This window comes from Sarcophilus harrisii, chromosome 4 (genome assembly GCF_902635505.1).
Source record: "Sarcophilus harrisii chromosome 4, mSarHar1.11, whole genome shotgun sequence".
NCBI lineage: Eukaryota > Metazoa > Chordata > Mammalia > Dasyuromorphia > Dasyuridae > Sarcophilus > Sarcophilus harrisii.
Genome location: NC_045429.1, coordinates 376324403 through 376347457, shown reverse-complemented (window position 1 = coordinate 376347457; position 23055 = coordinate 376324403). Strand labels below are relative to the sequence as shown.

General features: G+C 31.4%; 1 pseudogene; it reads right to left on the bottom strand.

Annotated features, from left to right (window-relative positions):
- Nucleotides 1–810: 810 nt before the first annotated feature.
- LOC111720952 lies at nt 811–3496 on the bottom strand (annotated as a pseudogene).
- Between the last annotated feature and the right edge of the window lie 19559 nt (nt 3497–23055).

Sequence of the window (23055 nt, the reverse complement as noted above, 5' to 3'; positions counted from 1 at the left end):
TAAAGAATAAATTTCTGATTATGCAGCATAAACAAAAACTGCTATAGGAAACCAAATCAACACATTTATTAAATACCTTCTTATGTATCAGGAAAATGACAGATCAACAAAGGTAATAATAGCCAGAGAAAGCTTCATCAATCCATGAAATATACCAATACCAGACAAATTTCACTATCACAAATTTTATTCTATTTAGAGCAAAATAGAAAGGATGAACTTAAGAAAGAACATATGAAGAAAAAAAATCCAGAAATACTCAATTCCTATTTAGTTTTGATCTTCTCCACTTAGGAAATTGGATTTTGAATGATAAAAGGTTAGAGCGACATAATCATATTAGTAATTTATATTATATTTTGCTTACAATTTAAACAGTGCTTTCACTATAGAAATCCTTTGATTTAGATAGATTATTTAAAATAAGTACTGTTACAGCAGAGAAAACTGAGACATAGCAAATTTTGACTTAATCAATTTTATGATTCCAAGTCTTGCCACTAATTCTATTTTTCTTCTCAGTATGCTGTTATTAAAGCAAAGTGCAAATGAGATGACAGTGTAATACCTAATCAACTTTAAATGTGATAAATCTTTGTGCTTAATTTCATCCAAGTGTAAAAGGAAATTATAGACATGATGTCAGGGTTATTTTTTTTTTAAAGTTGGTTGGGTATTTTATCAAGCAAATTTTTTTTTTTTTTATTTGCAATTGGTAAAATAAGGTAGAACCATACGACTAATTTATGGAATAAATCACATTTTAGCTCTTCATTTATTTTTAAAAGCACATTATTATTTAATCTCACTTTATAGTTTCTTTTTGAAACAGAAACTATACCAAATAGACTTTGGAACCAACAGAATTATATATTCTGTCTGTGGACAGTACAGATATTTGTATAAATAGGAGTTATGGTAAATGTATGATCCATTTTCTTCAGTTGGTCATTCTCAGAGGGTTTTCCTTTATGATCAATGGTTTCATCAACAGAATAATGAACAGTTGGATTTCCAAATCCAACTCCTATGCATTCCCCACTTATAATGTGGCTTCAACTTGTTGCCCTATGTGAAAAGCCTATTCTCAAGGACCATTCTAAAGCTATATTTCCATTCAGCTTCTGTGAGTGCTTTCCAGGTCAAGTCTACTGTTCCACCACATTATTCCAGGAAATGTGAAGAATTGAGTGATCCATTCTGTGCAGAATATTAGAATAGGGCCTTCTGGATTAGTTCTTTTAACAAGAAATCACCATAGAGCAGCTATAATTGCCTGTTGAATGTCATTCTTTATCTAATCACCCAGCACTTTATCAAAGGTAAAGCGATCACAAAATTTTTTTTGCATCTATCACATAGCCAGTTAAATTTGCAAATTTCTCAAATTTTGCATTATTGTCTTCACACAAATACATGTGAAATGATTTAATTCTGATCCTTCTCTTGGATCCTTCATCTTGCTTTATTTGAGGATCATCTGTGCCCAATATTAATATACTAGGAGCAAGGTGGATCACTTGTGGAGGTAGCACTGGCCCTTGAGAGGATTGAAAGTGTGTTGTGTTGAGTCATGTGACCACTCAGTGTGTACATATACATATATGTGTGCATGTATGTATTTATATGTCTATTTATTTATCTTTCATCTCTGTCTATCTACTTTTTGCAGACCTGTCTCTTTAACAGACTCTTACATCATATAGAACATCAAACATTGTTCATTTGTTTTGTGGTAGCTAAACTCTGCAGTGAATATAATTCTGAACATGGAGTCAGAAAGATCTGAGTTCAAATGACCTCAAATTTGCTAGCTATGTGACATTATAAAAGTCACTTAGTCTATATGTGTTTCCTTTTCTAATATGTAGAATGGGGCTGGTGACAGCACCTATATTCTAGGTTTGTTGTGAAGATCAAATGGGATGATAATTGTAAAGTGCTTAGGAAAGTGCACTTAGGTAAGGGTATAGAAAAATGTTCATTCCCTCTAATAATTGATTCACTCCAATAATGGAATGAATAAACTAAACTCTTAAGTAGTTATGGATCTTTTAAAGGAAGATTTGCAATGAATCAAATCTTGATGAATTAGTGCAATGTCATTTACAAAAAAAAAAAAATATATCAGAAGGATCTCACCATGCAGAACAGGGATTCTTAACCTGTTCTTTGATTTTTTTTTAAGTCGTTCTCCAATAAACTGCCATTTACTTTGTTTAATATAACAACAACAAATAAGTGTTGCTATGAAAAGTGCTGTGCATTGGGACCTTCCTATCTTTGATTTCCTTGTGTATACACATAGCAATAAGATAGCTAGATCAGAGTATAGGTATTTAATCACTTTTTTGTATTGATATGAACTGTTTCTCATAACAGTCAAACCAATTCAACATTCCCTCAACAATGTTTGTATTTTCGGTTTTTTTCTTTCCTTTTTTGACATTTAAAAAACATTTATTAATACTTTTACTGTTTTGCATAGATGTCAAGCATTGTAAAAAGGAATAGTATGATAACCACTAGTAAATTGTTGCAAAGGGTTAACATATCCCCATTATTTTCTCTAAGACTTGATTTCCTCAGGTGGGTATTCTTGATGTTCCATGTCTCCTCCATAATTAACTATTTCTGTCCTTTTTTTTTTTAGTTGTGAGGTTAGACCTCAGAATTGCTTTTCTTCTATTTCTTTCATAATTAATAGTGATTAAGAATGACTTTACTCAGGTAAAAGTGATTTTCTTTCACATGATAGTTAATAGTTTGAGATTCTCTTATTGGGAAATATTTGTTCAAATACTTTGAACACATATAATAGGGAATAATATTTAGTCATATATTTATGTTAATTATTCATTTATCTTGGAGGTTAAACTAAGTTATTCTCTTATTCTAGTTGTATTGATTTTATTCATGCAAAAGATATTTAATTTCACATAATCAAAATTATATTTTATTTTTGTGTTCAAAGAAACCAGTTGTACTTGTAAAAATTACTTAATTTCATTGTTTGCTTTTCGATGTAACTTTTATACTATAGTTAAATTGTGTATAAAGTTTTAGTTTTTTGAGTATATAGTATAAGATGATGATATGAACCGAATTTGTGCTCAGCTTCCAAAATTTCCCATCAGTTTTCTGTCAAATAGGGGATTCTTCATCAATTACTTGATTTTCTTAGGTTGATAGAATACTTGGTTATGGAATTGAATTATTTACCCACTTATCTAGTCTATTTATAATTTTTACTTTCCAATATAATTTGATGTCTGAAAGTAAAATTCCCCTTTCTACCTTTAAAATTAATCCCTTTGAGATTCCATTCATTTTATCACTTTGAATGAATTTGATTTTTGTAACTACTATATTTACCATTGAAGTTCCCATTGGAACTCAGATTTCTGTCTCTGGGATTCTGCACTTTGATTGATGAGTCCTCTCTTACCAGGTCTTGAACTTCCCAAGGCAGTTTTTGGACAACTTTAAGACTCATCAATAGGATAGAAAGAATGAAGGAAGGAAATAAGAATTTAGTTGACTAATATGTGCCAGAAACTATGATAAGCTATTTGCATATATTATATTATATGATCTTCATAAGAACCTTAGGAGGTAAATAACTGTTATCATTTCATTATACCATCAAGTAGCCTGAAGAAGATGGAGAATAAGCAACTTGCTTAGATTCACAAAGCCAATAAGTGAATCTGTATTTGTATTCAGGTTTACCTGATTCTAAGACCTATATTTTTATCCCTTGCATCACCTTTGGGCAGCTAATCATATATCCTCTGGATCACTTTCCAATTCTTCATTACTTCTACACATTTTCTTTGACAATTAGGATGTAAATTTACTGGATACAAGATTGTCTTGCTTAAATATCTGTCTTAGCACTTGGCAAAGTGCTAGTTCCTGGTACAAAATTAAGCTTTTAATAATACTTTTTCTCATTCATTCATTCATCTAATGCTTTAAAATAGTTCTTGGTAATTTGATTAGCATAGCACTCAACTCAAACTTTAATTTGTATCATAATTTTTGTTATATTGGCATGGTCCAAACTTAAGCAATAAATATTCCTTTAATGATATCTTTATTCTGTATATAATTCCTTATATCTTTAAAGAGTGTTTTATAATAGTATTTATATATTTTCCATGTGCCTTGGTAGAATAATTCCAAGAAAATTTTTTTATTATTTTGAATAGGATTTTATTTTCCATTATTTCCTTCTGGAATTTGTCATTGTTATCAAAAATGCTGATGAATTTGTGCATTTTATTTGTATTCCAATATTTGAGTGAAATGATTATTTTCATTAGCTAAGCAAAAAGAAAAGAAAAATCATTTCATTAGTAGAATCAGGATAGTTCTCTCTCATTTAGATTTATGCCTTTTCTTTCTCTTATATTATTTATGTTGTTAGCAGAATTACTGTAATTGCTTCATATAACAAACATTATGGCATAAGAAATAGGGGCATTTTCAATTTACACTTGCCTTTTTATTGCCTTCCAATATTTCCATTTTTCAAATACACAAACACATACAATAAATACACATACATTTAATCAAGGAAAGATTGATAGATAGATAGATAGATAGGTAGATAGGGACTGGAACTATTCATCTGGAACTATTTTTATGTGTAATACAAGTTTATTCTTAAAATTGGGCTGATTGAAACCTCTATTTCATAATCTATAAATTTAAGAATGTTATATTTTTGTAGGTAAACTTTTATTTAAATTTTTCTGTTTGCTTAAATATTTTTTGTGTATAGAAAGTTCTTTTAATAACTATTAGAGTTTATAATTATTATTCTCTTTAGCATAGACAATACTTTGTTCTGTTTTTCAAGATATCCTTATTAAATCATTTGATGTATTTTGTACCTCACTTTTCCAATCTTGAAAATGAAGAATGTGATTATACGATTTCTGAGATCTCTGGCAATTCTAACCCCTTGATCATATCATTATTAAGATTTTTTTCCAGGCATGTCACATCTTTGGCTCACGATCACTTTGTGGTCAACTCTAAACCTCCAATGTTTATCAAATAAAATGCTGCTGAGTACAGTTTTTCTTTATCCTGCATGCTGACAATTTGATTACTCAATATTGATATTGCCTTAGTACCTGGCAAATTTCATATTGGTTTATCTCTACCCACTTGAGATTTCTTTGAGCTTTTATTCTCCCTTAAATGGTATTAATTATTTCTTTACTTCATATTTTCATGTTGCTAATGTTTTAGTTTGTTTAGGTTGTCTTGGGATTTAAATATATTTTGCAATGAATCAAACAAATAAACAAATAAACAAAAAAAAAATCAAACAAATAAAACAAACAAAAATAATGCGTAAGGAATAGGTATTTCATGGTAGATTGTTTTAACTCATATCAAGAAAAGGATTAGTTCTTACTTAAGGCACCCAAATACATAGGAAAAGAGGAACATAAAAAGAGGGGAATCATAGTAAAGGAGGCCATTGAATCTAAGTTACCAGAGAGGGATGATACAACTAAATCTTTGTCACTCTTCTTGGAAGTTGCCATGCCAAAACTAAAATGATTCACTAGTCAAAACTAAGGTAACAAAGGTATTCATTGGTTCATATACAGTTTTCTTTTAGATTTATCACTCAGAGGTGATGTCAGTTTTGTCACTCCTGATTTATGGATAGAAATATCTAGATTATTGCCATTTTCCCTTTGGAACAAGTCATTCTTCCATAGTAGCCCTAGATTTTTATTTTAAAAAATGTAAAAATCACTTCATTGTAATAATCACAAATTGGGAAATTAATCCAAGTTTAATGTTTGCCCTGTTCCCAATTATAACTTGTTAGCTGGGAATCATTTCCAATGAGAACATACATACAAAGAGTAGGAATTTTGCTTAAAGATATCGTAGGTTAAGTATTATACAATCTAGAGGGGTACACAAAGTGCATAGTGATTGGCACTGCCTTGCAAATAGACGAGTTATAAATAGTTCATTAAAAGATGTTTTCCAAAATTATAGTGGAACATAGAACAGGGTTCAAAAAAGGAGGAAGCATAGTCTTTACTATCACTACATATCTAAATATTTCAATCACTAAATATTTCAGGATTGTCATAACTTGCCCCTGTTACTTATCATTAGATATGAATTTGAAAGTTTCAAAAGAAGATTTTGAGAAACCAATTTTTAGGAATCATGTTGAAGGGTTTCCTATGGTTGGTAGAATAGTGCAAAAGCAAGAATGCTATATTTGTAGTCAGAAGTCACATATTTTAATTCTAGCTCAGTCAGTTATGACATAAGATTTTAGGACATAACACTACATCTTGAGATCTCAATTTCTTCATATAGTAAGTGCTGAGTCTGATGATCAATCATAATTTCATGGTTCTATATTTTTATAGGTGGTGTTGTTGGTTAGATAACCTCTAAAGTCCCTTAAGATTACAATTGCTATGCTCTCATGAAAAAGTAAGACAACAGGTTATATATGGATCTTTTCAATTGCAACTTCAAAGTATTTTCATAAATGAAGGGCAACTGTATCTATTTCAAAGATTTTGTAAGCCAAAAACAAAACAAAACAAAACAAACTTGTTAGTGTGGTATCTCTGGCAAGCACATTTATTTTGCAGTTAAAGAGAATAGTTTAAGGTCTAAGTAGTTGAATTGCAAAGACATATTGTGATTGGAGGGCCTCTAAAAAAAGGAGAGAACCAGAATTTTAAAAAATTCTAAAGAGTAGAGGCAGTAAGACTCACAGAGTACCATGCAGAGAGAAATAAAGGTACTGTAATTTAGGATCAATAGTGATGCAAATGACATCAGGCAACAGGAAGTAGTAGGAGCATTTAAAAGGTCTCATTGATTCACAGCCTCATAGATGTACAAAAATGAATCCTTTAAGGAGAAGAAGGGACTAGAAGAAAATCATATAATCATTGAGATAACAAATTATTTTGTACAACTTATAAATGCTACTTATATATAATGTTAAAAGCAGATCATTACCTGGATAGAATATTTGATCTTTAAAGATATTGGTTGATATTTTTCTTTTCTTGGCCCCTTCATTGTTACTTACATGTTCAAATAGTAAAGAATGATGTTTCTAAAAGAAGATGTTACATCTTAGTTTACCTTCTCGACTATTTTGAAGTAGTGAGAATTTTGTAAGAATTTGAAAAAGTCTGAAATCTTGGTAGCAAGCATGGTTGATACATTTGAAACTAGTTAACATGCTGTACTGAATCAAGTATGATCTTTAAACCAGTTGTTTTGAGCTAGACCTGACTCATGCCAGTCTCCTAGCAGAGTACCAATTACTACTTTAGTAGTCAAGAAAGGTTTTATTTAAGAGATGGCACCCTAGTGTGAGATTGTAAGAGGCAGAGGCAAGGAAAAGATACATTCTAGATATGGAAAATAAATAAAGGTACAAATGTACAAGAAACAACTAGCAGGCCCAATTAAATGGCAGCAGAGACTGATTTTTAATAGTAATAAGAATGGAATAGTAAGTAGGAGCAAGATTATGGAGAGATTTTAATGATTGTCTGAAGACTGTATTTTATTCTAGAGGCAGAAGAGAACTAATGAATATTTTTGAGTAGTTATGGTGACATGATCAAATAAGATTTTTAATAATATAAATTTGGTAGCTGCATGAAAAAGGGATTGTTAACCTAGAAAAGGCTGCTAAGTATTTGAACTATCATTATTATATTGAGATGTTCATTGTTATTTGATATGTTTTTTCATAGGATTGCATCTTATTTAAAATAAAGGAAATGGAGGGACAGAGTGATCCTTTAGTGAGTAGAGGAGATGAAAGTACAATTAATTCTCCTGCTTACTGTGTTTTATGAATACTGAGACATCAATGTCTGAGAGGTTTTCTCATATATAATATTATGTATAGAAAGCCACAGTCTGCATTTTCTCAGGGGAAAAACAGCTAAAAGCTTTTAGAGCTATGATAGGTCACTCAAATGATGACTTGCTCTAATTAACATTCCCACAATCTATGCTATTTTTCAGCAGTATCATTTCAAAATACAACACATTTCTTATATTTTGCAAGCAGTCATTATCAAATAAATGATTTGTAATCAATTTCCTTATAGTAGTGGTTCTTTTATGTTATTTTTGGACAGTGAAACCAGTAGTTTTTGTCATATGCTCCTAGATTGCTTGATATTAATGTTACCTTGTTGCTTGCCCAACATTATTATTATTAAGAAACATTATAGAAGTCTTCTATAGAAGGTAGGATTTTAGTTGGGATTTAGAGGAAACCAGAGAGGTCAGTAGTTAGAAGAGAGAGAGAGTATTCCATCCATGGGGACAGGCAGAGGCAATGTTTGGAGCCAAGAGATATAGTGTCTTGTTTGTGGAATAGTGAGAAGGTCAGAATCACTAGATCAAATAATATGTTTTGGGAAGTAAGGTATAACAGTACTGGAGAGGTGTCAGGAAGAAGGGGGAGGACCCTCAGTTATGAAGAGCTTCAGATGTCAAGCAAAGCATTTTGTTTTTGGTCCTACAAGCAATAAGAAGGTATTGAACTTTATTAAGTGGATAGAATGACCTGATCAGATCTGTGCTTTAGGTGTATTTTAGTAGTTGAATGGAGTAGTGGGGAGAGATTTGAGGCAGGCAAACCCACCAGCAGGCTCTTAAAATAATCAACACATGAAATTATGAAGGGCTGTGCTAGAGAAATGGCAGTGTCATAAAAGAAAAGGAAGTATATTCAAGAAATGTTCCAAAGGTGAAATCTATGGGCCTTGAAATCTGCTTTGGCATTGGTCATATGGTGTGGCAAGAGATAGTGAGGAATACAATTCAATACAATCTAATAAACATTATTAAGCACCTAGTATGTGCCAGGATCTGTGATAAGTGCTGATTACACAATTAACTTAAAAAAATGTTCCCTGTTCTCAAGAAGCTTATAATAGAATGAGGTGGGAGACAACACACAAAAAGAATGTCAAAATGCTCCCCAATTTAATTTATTTATTAAGTGCTATACCAAACTACCAAAAATGTTTTATAGAATTAGAAAATTTTATTAAAATTTTTTTCTTGAAGGATAAAAGGCCAAAAATATCAAAGTAATTAATGAAAAAAATAGTAAAGGAAGGTAACCTGACAGTATTAGATCTCAAATTATATTCAAAACCAGTAATTATCAAAACAGTATTTTAATGGGTAAGAAATGGAGTAGTTTATCAATGAAATAGATTAGGTACACAACATACAGAAGTAAATAACTAGAGCAACCTAGTGTTTAATAAATACAACAAGAAATATAAAAAAAGGTAGGATCATAGAAGGCAAAATAGATAATTTTAGGATGATAAATTTAAAAAAGCTTTGCATGAACAAAATAAATTCAGTCAAAATTAAAAAGAAAAAGGAGGAATTATGGAATATAAAATAAAGCATTCATATGTCTTCAAATGTATACTAGGCATTGTGTTTCTCCTTTTCATGTTTTTGTTTTTCTATTTTAATATATTTATATATCATATATTCTCTGTCTCTCTGTATGTATATGTATATATATATATATATATATATATTTAAATCTTGTGTAGTTCAGATAAAAATGAGGTCCATGAGATACCCCGAATCTCAATATTTCTTCCATATTTATATTCAACACTATGGTTATGTGAGATAGCAAGACCCTTTCCTTTCTTTCTCAGTTCTTCCATAGTATATTTCCCTTTTCTTTTCTTTGTCAAAAAACCTAAAGAATAGAAAAGAAAAGAAAAGGAAAAACCCAACAATTCCTACCTACTGCCAATCTCACTTAACTCTCTCTGTTACCCTTGAAGGAAGCTCACGTCTGAAAAATATATATTTTTCAACCCCATATGAATACAAGTGCTGTATGATTCTTTAAATTCTACAATTCTGCTCAGATGTATTTAAGTTTCTAATTATCACTTCACTCATGTATTTGCATTCCAAAGTGTACACTAAGTTCTGATTCTTTCATCAAATACTTGAAAGTCTTGTATTAAAAGGCTGCTATTTCCACTGATAGGATCAGATTTATTTATTTTTAAAATTACTTTATTTTTAAATTTTATTAAAGCTTTTTATTTACAAAACATATGCATAGGTGATTTTTCAACATTGACCCTTGTAAAACCTTCTGTTCCAAATTTTCCCCTCCTTCCCCAAACCCCCTCCCTTAGATGGCATGTTAAATATATTAAAATGCATGTTAAATCCAATATATGTATACATAGTTTATACAGTTATCTTGCTGCACAAGAAAAATCAGATCAAGAAGAAAAAAAAACTGAGAAAGAAAACAAAATGCAAGCAAACAACAACAGAAATAGTGAAAATTCTATGTTGTGATCCACACTCAGTTCCCACATTCCTCTCCCTGGGTGTAGATGGCTCTCTTCATCACTGAATGATTGGAATTGTTTTGAATCATCTCATTGTTGAAGAGAGCCACGTCCATCAAAACTGATCATTGTATAGGCGTGTAGTATAACCATGTATAATGGATCTCCTGATTCTGCTCATTTCACTTGGCGTCAGTTCATGTAAGTCTCTCTGGGACTCTCTGAAATCATTCTGTTGGTCATTTCTTACAGAGCAATAATATGCCATAACATTCATATATCATAATTCATTCAACCATTCTCCAATTGATGGGCATTTATTCAGTTTCCAGTTTCTTACAACTACAAAGAGGGCTGCCACAAACATTTTTGTACATATGGGTCCCTATCCCTCCTTTAAGATCTCTGATTATTTATCAATGGCTTGAATTCTTATAAATTTGAGTCAATTCTCTATATATTTTAGAAATGAGGCCTTTATCAGAACCTTCAAATGTAAAAAAATGTTTGCCCAGTTTATTGATTCCCCTTCTCTTCTACTCTTGTCTGCATTAGTTTTGTTTGTACAAAAACTTTTTATCTTAATATAATCAAAATTATCTATTTTGTGGTCAATAATGATCTCTAATTCTTTTTTTGGTCACAGATTCCTTCCTACTCCACAAATCTGAGAGGTAAACTATCCTATGGTCTTCTAATTTGTTTATAATATCATTCTTTTTGTCTGGATCATGAACGCATTTTAATCTTATTTTGGTATATGGTGTTATGTGTGGGTCAATGTCTAGTTTCTGCCTTTCTAATTTCCAATTTTCCCAGCAGTTTTTGTTAATAGTGAATTCTTATCCCAAAAGCTGTGGTCTTTGGATTTGTCAAACATTAGATTACTATAGTCACTGACTATTCTGTCCTGTGAACCTAACCTATTCTGCTGATCAACTATTCTGTTTCTTAGTCAATACCAAATGGTTTTGATGAACGTTGCTTTATAATAAAGTTTTAGATTTGGTACAGCTAAGCCATCTTTGTTTGCTTTTTTTTCCCATTAATTCCCTTGAAATTCTTGACCTTTTGTTCTTCCAGATGAATTTTGTTGTTACTTTTTCTAGGTCAATTGGATTTATTTTTTGTAGAGTAAGTTAGTCTTGATCACAAACCTTTCTCTTTTGCACTTTATTATATTTTCCCAAGATTTTCTTTCCTTTACAGAAATTATAGCACATGCATATATAATCCTGACAGTAGTTCTTTAGCACTTAAACTCATTGTTTCTGGTTTTTCTACAGTTTTTTTTTATTTGACTTGAAAGCCCTGAATTTTGGCTATAGACCTCATAAGTGCTTTTAGTTTGGGATATCTTTAAGGAAGTGACTTATGGGTTTTTGCATTTTTACTTTACCTTCTATTCTAATATATATGGCCCATTTACTCGTTGGCTTTAATAGAGAAATGTAGGTTATTGTAGTGCATAAGAAAAGGGAGTCAGAGTCAGGAGAATATGGGTTCAAAACCTCAACAGACAAAATTACAAGTGGTGTGAACCTGGAAAAATCATTTAATCTCTCTTTGCCTTAGTTTCTTCATCAGTGAAATGAAAGGGGGGTTAGATATAATAACCTTTATAGACCTGTTTAAGGTAGCTCTGACATTCATATCCTGTCAATTTAGGTCCTTTTTGGGGGGAAACGAGGCACTCAAAAGTCATTTAATAGTTTTAAAAAAGAGATTTATTTAGTCCTAAAATAACAAAGATATTCTGTGTAGCTGCTATAATATTTGTCCTTCTTATAACAATAAGATTTTCAGGGATCCATCATAAAAAAAAAAAGAGTTCCAACTTCTTGGGTAGAGGTCTTCATATTAGCTGATAAGAAAATGCCTCAAAGGACCTGGGGTTCATTCAGGTCCCAAGGTTAGTTTTGTCTCCTGTTTGAGAAAAACAATCCTTATAAGGAAAAGGAGACGGGGAACCGTAATAGATGCTGAACATAATAGAGGTGCTTTTTAGCTCTTAGATCAATGAGATAATATTTGTGCTACATCATTGAATGCTGACTGCTATACTTCATTTCATTCTATGTCCACTACTTGGTTCCAATGCTTTATTTTTCTTCCTAGATTCTAATTTTATTTTTACCTCTTGCTACATTTCATTCTAGACATTGGGCAATGCCTAATTAAAAAAAAAAAAAATCTGAGATGTTTCCTGATTATCTATTTAGCCCTCTTTGATTTCATTGCATGTTTTGAATGTATTGTGTTTTGGTATGTATATTTAATATTTCCAGCCTCAATTATTCTATTAGGATTTTATTGTGGTCAATTCTCTTTTGTACTTTTAGAAGGATCATGTGGGTCTTTGTTTGATCCACTCCTTCTGTCCTTTGGATGCCATTGCTAAATGGGATATGTAGCACTAAGCCAACCTAGTATTGCTTTCATAGTTTCCTAATATTTTAATGGGAATTCTTGCTAGAACTCGTCTCTCTTCATCTCCATTTTAATGTCTTCCCCAAATGATATTTGATCCCAACCTTGATAGGTACCTAATGGATATTGATAATTATGATGGGCTCAGGTCTACTGAACAGTTCCCCTCCCTAACTTTCCCAGGTATACTGCCAAGGTTCTGAATTAGCTCTAAATTATTCGTTTGCTTTCTGTGTCCTGCCCTGTCTTACTATATAATGATATCCGGGTCTTTGATGTACCACTAACTTGTTTCAGTAGGCTAAACCAGGATCTAACTTCAGAACCCACTTTGTTCAGAATGAATAAAAGACTGTTTTGAGGAGTTTGGCTCTCCTAGTTGCTTTCCAACCTTTTTATCTGAATTCAGTGCCTTCTCTGATGTAATCTTCGTATTATCATCTATTGAATCACGTTTTGTGCAGTTTTGAACTGAATAAAAAAACTGTCTTCTGTTTCTCTTTGGTGTTATCTATCTGGATATTAGCTTTTTTATGTGGGATAGTTAAGCTTTTTCATAACCTTTTATATAGTCCCCTCAAATGGCATGATAGCTTTAAAGTTGAGCTAGCTTCAGAAGGGAATTAGACACTTCCTAATTTTTTTTGAGATTTAGAGTAAGGACTAAGGGCAAACTAAGATTTCATTGTTGTTGTTGCTTATTTTAGAGTTGGAAATGATTGATATGACTCAGCAAAAAAAGTTCCAGAAATTATGCTAAGCAATGGTGATACAAATAAGGCAGAAACACAGTCCCTGTCTTTTAGGAAATGAAAATACATTAAATTAAAAAGAAACTACATAGAGAATAAATTGCAGTTAATCTCAAAGGGAAGGTAATCACAATGGATAGGAATGAGAAAGTCCTTTATGGTCAATGTATAATTACTACAACAATATAAATAGAAACCAAAGAATTAAAAAAAAAGAAACTTATGAATACACAATTTTATTCTAGAGAATATATATAATAACAACTTAAATTTTTATAGCACTTTAAGTTTTTCAAAATGCTTGACAAATATCATGTCATTTAAATCCAGTGATATATGAGCACCATGAAAAGTCAACATAACTAGTCAACTTTCCTGATGGTGTTGTAGTATGAGGCTAAACATATTGCTTAACATTATATAAATCTCTCCAGTACAAAAACAGAGAACAATCTGACTGTTTCCTAAAGACTAATTTGCTCTTTGTGTGATAGTTGTATTGAAATCCATATATACATAGCCATGGGAGGACTTTTAGTTAATTTTGTGCAGATGTCAGGTTAAAATAAATGTCTTTTTTTTTTTTAATTTAATAGCCTTTTATTTACAGGATATATACATGGGTAACTTTACAGCATTAACAATTGCCAAGCCTCTTGTTCCAATTTTTCACCTCTTACCCCCCCCCCACCCCCTCCCCTAGATGGCAGGATGACCAGTAGATGTTAAATATAAAATAAATGTCTTAAACTTATAGTATCAACATAATTTAGGACATAAAATAGCCAAATGTTTTAGTAAAGGAAGACATGAGTGATGATTAAATTTGCAACATATTTTACTGTCTTAGCCAAATAAGCTAATATTGCTTCAGTTTCTTTTCATATTTGCCATCATGTTGACATAGCACTAGTTTAAAGTGAGGGTATTTGTTTTCTCTGTTCCACATGTTTTTACCACAAGCAGGTAAACCCAAGGTCTTAATAACATTTTCAATGATGTGACAATTTGTATTGCTTTAATATACTTTAAAACTTCCTAATCAGAATTTAAAAGAAGGAATTGAAAACTATCCTTTTTCATCTACAACTGTGTTTTGTTGTTTACTTACATCCAACTTTTGGCACATATGATGAAGTAATTTACCATTTCCTTCTCCAGTTCATTTTACAGATGAGAAATAGACAAACTGGGTTAAATTACTAACCTAGGGTCGCACAAGTAGTAGGTATCTGAGGCCAGATTTGAACTCAAGAAAAATATGTTTGTGACTGTAGACTTAGCTCTCTATCCCTAGTTAACCTCAACTACTGTGTTACATTCTTATTCTCTGATTTTAGTTTGGATTTCGCAGATTGTTGTTGTTGTTGTTTGTTGTTTTATTCTTTTTTTTTTCTAATGATGAATGAGGAAGGTGGCATGGAGAAAGGTATAGAAATTGTTAGAATAATATTTATGTAAGAGAAACTCAGGGGCATAAAATCTAGTGAATAAATATAAAAGTATTTTTGTATTAATAATAAAAACAGCAGCAATAATAAAACTAATAATAACAATGTGTCCCATTGTATATTATGTCTAGTTAAGGGAGTAGATGCATGAAGAAGAATATCTGATATATAAGACTAAAATATGATCCTTTCCTACAATGGAATAGGATTCCTAATGAGGCCCATTTAATGATCTGTGAAGTGAGTTACTTTTGACTCCATATTCCAGTTGATCTCTTCCAAACATTTGCTTTTCAGTTCCTTAGGATTGCAATATCCTTCTACATGCAATTTTTATTAACACTTCCTCATTTCCTAGTTTCATTTGGAATTCCTATCACCTTTTGTTTTATAGTCCTATTGCTACATTCTACAACTGTGTCTCTAATATACTTGTTCACCTTCACCACATTGCCAACCAAGGATATACTTCATAATCCTGTCCTTCCTGGGTGGAGGGTTCTCATTATCTTTGAAGGCTGTTTCCTGCTGTGAAGGAATAGAAACAAAGGACAGAAGGGAAAAAATATAGTTCTTTGAAACAGAATACACCATCTAATTTATATTTTAATGTATTTAACATCTACTGGTCATCCTGCCATCTAGGGGAGGGGGTGGGGGGTAAGAGGTGAAAAATTGGAACAAGAGGTTTGGCAATTGTTAACGCTGTAAAGTTATCCATGCATATCACCTGTAAATAAAAGGCTATTAAATAAATAAAGAAAAAAAAACAGAATACACCAAAATAAAATTAAAATCCTACCTAAGAGAATGTCTTTGATGCTTACCAACTGCTTAACAATGTGAAGGTGATATTACCCTCCATAATGATTCCATTTGGTTATACAATTGGTCAAAAGAAGGAACTGAAGTTAAACACACCTCCCCCCCCCCCCACACACAGATTGACACACACACAGAGACATATATGCTTCAATTATTCCTTTCATAATCACTGATTACTATTATCTGAGTTTTATGATATCTTTTGCAAACTTCACTTTCCAAAGAAAGAAAAATAGTTTAATGGGGTTGGAGCAGGGATAGAGAAGGAATGATTTAATGGTTAAATAAATATGTCTTAAGTCAGTACTTAATTCTATGAAGGTGCTAGAAGGTTGGTAAAGTATTTTTAAGGACAAGAAGTAAAGGGAACAGGAATAAAACAATTAAATTAGCCCTCATGAGATTTGACCAGGACCCTATAACAGATTCTCTTATTGCTTTTATTTTTTATTCAAAGCCATGGGGATCTTGGGCAACTAGAAATGATCAGGACCTCATTTTTATACTTCATCAAAGAATGATACATTGAATAATTCTTTAGCTTTAGATTTATATTGAGAGAACTGACTCAGTGGTGACTCACTGGAAAGTAAATTGTCAGGTATTGAATCATAAGAACCCTGATTAAAGCAAGATGGTCTTACCTTGCCAGTTGCTTTCTTGATTACTGATTGTCTGACCCTCTTTTAAATTGTAAGAGCAAATTGGACAGGAGTTTGAGACAGGATATTTGTAGACCACAAACCTCCTGTGATTTCTTAATGGGATTTAAGTTACTGAGATCACTCCTTTTCTTCTAAAAATAGAGTAAATCCCCTTTCTGCTTGCTAGGGCATATATCTTTTATAACTATAAAGTATTACAATAATATTACATACTTATCTAAAGAAGATAACAAGAGCAAAACTGATATGTAATAAGGGAACCTTTCTAAAAAACATTCTCAGAATATAAATAGTTGCTGATTAATTTTCAATTAATTTCAATAGAAATTTCACTCTATTCAGAAATGAGATTTCACTAGTATATTGCATAAAATGAGGTTAGAAAAATTCCTTTATGCAGGTTGACACTTTCTCTGCACTTTATAGTCTTAAAGAGCTGGGTTAACACATTGAGAAAATAACTGACTTATCTAGTGACATAAAGTTAGATTATCTCAGAAGTAGTACTTAGATCTAGGAATCCAGCTGACAGTCCACTGATTTTCAATGTGTCAAATAGAAAGAACATAAATTAGCATTGAAGATCATGGTAAGAATCTAATTTCTTTCATTTCTACCAGTATTAAAGATGGTTGATTTCTTCTCTTTTTTCTTTTTGAGTGTATAGTGACTATTTTGGAGATTTCAAAATCCAAACTATTCTTCCATAAATAATCAAGCAATAAGCATTTATTGCTTATTGTGTGCCAGCACTATGGTAATCCCTTAGGATACAAAGAAATCTTAAGGTTTCACTCTTGCCCTCAAGGAACTCTTATTTCAGTGGAGGAAACAACATGTTAAAAAATGTCTATACAAAAATAAAATAAATCTATAGCACAAATAAAAGAAGTTTCAGAGCAGGAATATAGCAATGGTGGCAGCAAAAGGCAGGTTGCAAAAGGTGGGATGTGAGATGTCTTGAATGATGCCATAGAATCTAGGAGAGATTAGTAAGGACCATTCTAGTCATGAGGGATATTCAGTGAAAAGGCAGAAAGTTGAGGTGAATCCTAAGTGGGAGCAACAGTATGAAGACCAGTATCACTGAATCAAAGATTTATGTAGAGAGAAACTAAGCGTAAGATGACTGCAGAAAGATAGGAAGGGGCTAATTTTGAAGGACAATAAATGCCAATGATTTTTTTTATTTGATCTTATAGGTAATATGGCCTCACCAGATTTTTTGATTAGGAGGATAATATGATTAGAACTATACTTAGGAGAAAAATCACTTTAGCAGGTGATTGTGCACTTTGAGTAGAAAATGGATTGAGAGAAACTTGAGCCAGGGAGAACAATTAGAAAGTTATTATAGGACTACAGGTATAAGAGGATGTGTGCTTGCAACATTGTAGCTGTGGTGTGAACATAGAGAAGAATGCATATAAGACATTGTAGAGTTATGATATAAGACAGAAGCATTCAGGATGTGACAACTGATTGGATATGTGGAGTGAGTGTTAGTGAGGAGTTAAGGATGACAATAAATCAGCAACTCTGGATGGCTGAGGTTATATTGCCTTCATTAATGACAGAGGAGACTTTTGGAAGAAAGATGAACAGTTCTCTTTTGGACATGATGGGTTTGAGATATTCAAAAGACAGTTGATTATCTGAGACTAAAGCTCAGGAGAGTAGGACTAAATATATAGAATTGGGAATAATCTATCTATCTGTCTTCTACCTATATTTTTACATCTATACATTTATCTATATCTTTATATCTATACCTCTATATGTTATTTCTGTCATGTCTGAGTATTCTTGACCTCATTTGGGGTTTTCTTGGCAAAGATAAAGAAGTGGTTTGCCACTTCCTTTTCCAGCTCATTTGGTACAAGTTCCTTGCAATCTTTATTTTAGTATCAGATGGTCTTTTGTATTTCAGTTTTTTGATAGGCATCCCCTATATGATGTTAATGGACAAGATGTCCTCCTATACATCATGTTAGTTTTATGTATGATGTGATGATATTTGTTACTGTAGCATTTCATATATACTAGAACAGATTCAAAGCAGTTATTTAATTTGTTAGGGTAAAAAAGGGTTTTATATATTCATGCTGGGTCAGTTTTATACAATGCAGTTTTTAAATATAGGCTTACATTTTATAGTTTGTAAGTATGAAGTTCTGTGTATAAAATGTTAGATTTATAGTCAGAAAGATCTGAGCTCAAGTTCTACTGTGTAATCCTGGGGACATCATGTAAGCATAATCAGTTTTAGTTTTCTCACCTGTAAAATGCCGAAAATAGAACTATTTATGTCAGAGGATCAAATGAGATAATCTACATAAAGCAATAAATACAGATTTTTATTATTAAGCAATTTGCAGCTTTCATTCTTATAGAGTTCTTTCACATTCCCTTACTTCTATAGTTCTTATGCCTATATTATCAACTATACATCCAAGTGTACTTGCTTCAACTCTTGACTGCTTGTTATTGTCTGCATTATCATTAGTTACCTTGCCAATTCATTTTTGCATTCATCACAGATTCTGGCATGTTACCTTGCACATAGTAGGCCCACACTCAGAAATTATTATCACTTTTATTTTATCTATTTTTGTCTAAATGAACAAATTAAAAAAACATTTTTTTTGGAGGAGTGAGCAATTGACTTTCAAAAGAAAGAGAGAAAAATAAACATATGAACATCTCCTTCTAAAAAGAATTTTCAGTGATTTCAGATTGCCTTAATCAGTTGGACAAACCAATCCAGGATTGTGCTAAGCCATAATACCTTCATTTTTTCCCCAGGCCTATTGATCTTCAAGATAATGTCCTTTCCATTAAAATATATTTCCTCTTCCTAAAATACTTTAAACACTGATGGGATGGGAGAAATAGAACAAAGACATATAGTAACAATTCTAAAAACATACAAATTCATAGAATCTAAGTGCTACTGGATACAGGAAGAAGTCATTTAATTTATGAAATATTTAAAGTAGAAATTGTTTCTGCTGAGCCTTCATTCAGCCTCTGCATGATCATTTCCAAAGACAGAAAGCTTACTAGTTTATGAGGCATTCCCCTTTCTGACAGCCTTAATGATGATGATAATCAATGAAATCTCACATATACATAGAGCTAACTTTATTACTTGGGCAAGTTACTTTATCTTGGTATATCTACTTTATTTGCAAAATGAGGGCAAGAGTGTAAATTAGTCCAATGGTAATTTTCAAAGTTTACTAAGATTTACACATTGCTGTCTTAAAACATTTTAAGGCAAGTAAGAGTAATTGTCTTCATTTTACTTATGAGGAAACTGGTTTGCCATTTCCTTTTCTCATTTGAAAGATGAGCAAATCTGAATTCAGGTTTTTCTTTTTCTATGTCCTGTGCCATCTAGCTGCTTTAGAAATGACTTTATTTATTTATTTTTTATTTTAATTTTTTTATTTATTTAAAATCAAGTACAAAATTTTAAAAGGGAAAAAAGAAAAATAGAAAAGGAAAAGAAAAAAGAAAACAAAATATTGCCATGTGCCCAACAGAATTTCAGGGAGGATTCAAAATATGTAGCAATAAATCTCCTCTTCAAGAAAGCATATATAATAAAAGAAAAGATAATAGAAATGACAAGTCTACCTAAACTAATCTACTTATTCAGTGTCACACCAATGACATTCCTAAGAAATTACTTTAAAGAGCTAAAAAAAATATAATAACATAGTTCTTCTGGAAGAATAAAAGGTCAAGAATTTCAAAGGAAATAATGAAAAAAAATTGAAAATTAATGAAAAAAATTCATGACTATCCCTCTTTTCTTTGCTTTAAAATTATCCTTTTCTTCTCTGTACTTTTCACTTTATTCTATTTTTTCCTCCATCTTCCTCACTTCCCCCAAGCATGTGTATATTTATACACACACACACATATACACACACAGAGATATATATGTATAAATATATATAAATATAAATAATATATATGTAAATAATATATGTAAATATATATATGTGTGTGTACATAAATATATATATATATATATATATATATATATATATATATGTGAAATGTTCAGGGCTAGCTTTCTGGAGGTCCTCAGGATCAGCTCGAGTCCTTGATCTTTATGGAGAAGTGATGAAGACAGAACAGCCATCATGAAGCTGGTTAAAGATAGAATATCCCATTTCCAGTCTTTCTCAGCCCTTAAATACTCTATTACAATTACATCATTACAGCATACTGATTATGTGTAAACTAGAGAATCATTACATCACCATACTAAGTACTAAGAATATATGTGAACTAGAGAATCATCATCTCATCAATTCCACTGAGTTAACACCTTGTTTCAAGTATACTTCTCCAGAGTTCAGGCCCTCTACATATATACATATAAAATCTATTCACACATATACCCTTGTACCTAAATAGAGATACACACACATACGTACACTTACATGTATACATACATACACGTGTGTATATGCATTTACACATATGTAGACATAAGTTTAAGCAAATATTAATATGCCTGACATAGGTAAGCTTACCTACTAGAGTATATGGTAGGATAGAATAAAATAATATCTATACGGCAATTTGAAGACTTTAAAGTTTTATATAAATACTAGTTATTACTGTATAAATATGTACACATATATTATATTTAAGATATACTTTAACATATTTAACATGTATAAGACTGCCTGCTATCTGGGGGAGAGGGTGAGGGAAGAAAGGGAATAATTGGAACAAAAGTCTTTGCAAGGGTCAATGTTGAAAAATTACCCATGCATATGTTCTTTTGACAAAAGTTATAATAAAAAAAAATATTTCTACATTTTCACATACAATAACTTTCTGCCAGCCCCAAAAGACATTATGAGTTGCCTTTATTATTATTATTATTATTTACTTAGTAGGAAGTGTTCCAGGTCTAAATAAATAGTTTGCAAATGCCTATTGAGCTGGAGTTATTAAAACATATATACTTCAGCTGATAGAAGTTATAATGGCTCATGTCCTTTAATTATCAAAGATAACCTTTAACAATGAATCCTGCCAAACCATAAATGATATGCTGATTCATTGATAATACAAAAAAAAAGGGACCAAGGGAAAACCTATTTTTTTTTACTTAATAAGATTGCTAGGAGGAGATGAACAACTTTAGACATTGGGTTTACCTCCCACGTGAGAGTAAATTAGGATTATTTTCATTCTTTATCTGATGTATGCATTTCTATGCTGAAAAAAAAGTACCAATGAATATACAGCTTGGTAGTAGTGGGTGGTTTTGCTGGCATTAGGGACCTATTTGAGCAACTACTTTTATGTAGTTTTCAGTAATGACATTTCAATTTGTCTAAATATCTACCTTCTAAGGATATGTTAAAATACATATTACCAACCCTTTCTAGCTAAGTCAGAAAGTACTTTTCTCAATTTAAGTTCATTCCTTGCTGTAATTAAATTGATCATTCCATTCTTCCACATGTTTCAGGTAAGGCACTATGGTTTTGCAATAAATTTTAGACTTGTAGGAGGCAAAACTCCCAAGTGTCCTAAAGAAAGATAAATGTGTAATTGGGAAATGTTTTTTTTTTAAATAAATAGAAATTCAATACAACATAAATAATTCTAATTTTATGATTTTCTAAGTCAATGTATGGCCCATAGAGATCCTTTTCTCTCTTAGCTAGTTTAATGATTAACATGAGAGGTTGTGGATTTGCCTTCATAGGATATGTTTAAGAAGAGACTGGATAACCACATGTTGAATAATTTGGAGGGGGAGAGATGCTTTTTTGAAAAGCATTCCAGTTACAAAATTATGTGATCCTGCGATTCTGTAAGCCAATTTTCTTTGTCAGTGACTACATTTAACCTTGTGTCAGTTGGCACTCCTGGGCATGACACAATGTGGATTGTAGGCTTATGAAATCCCTTATTTCATTAGTTGAATTGCATGATGACTTGATTAGTTATGCTTTTCCCTAATGGCTTAAGGATAATGAAATTAAATAAAGTTTTATTTGCATATTATTCAGGTAAAGTTGAGAAATATTTTAGATCCAGTCACAATATTATCCCAATTAAAAGTTTAGAAATCTTGGAAAGAAATAGGATTAAATCAGGTTGTTTAAAGAATCCAAACCCACAACAAAGAATTATAGAATTGTATCATTCTACAAGGATCATCTGATTTTAATTCTTTCCCTATAGAATAAGTAGAATGATAATTTTTTTCAAGATCTAGTGTTAGGTCTGTAAGGAAGACCTGAGTTCAAATTCTTAGACATTTATAAACTGAGCAACCCTGGGCAATTTCCCTTTGCCTTAGTTTCCTCATTCATAAAATGGAGATGATAATAGCACTTACCTCAAAACAGTTATTTTAATACCTCAAAGAGTTATTGTAAAGATCAAATTAGACAATGATAGTAAAACATTAAGCATAAAGTCTGGCACAAAGGAGGTATATATAAATGTTAGTTGCCATTATTATTTAAAAAAACAGTTCTCATAATCTCTC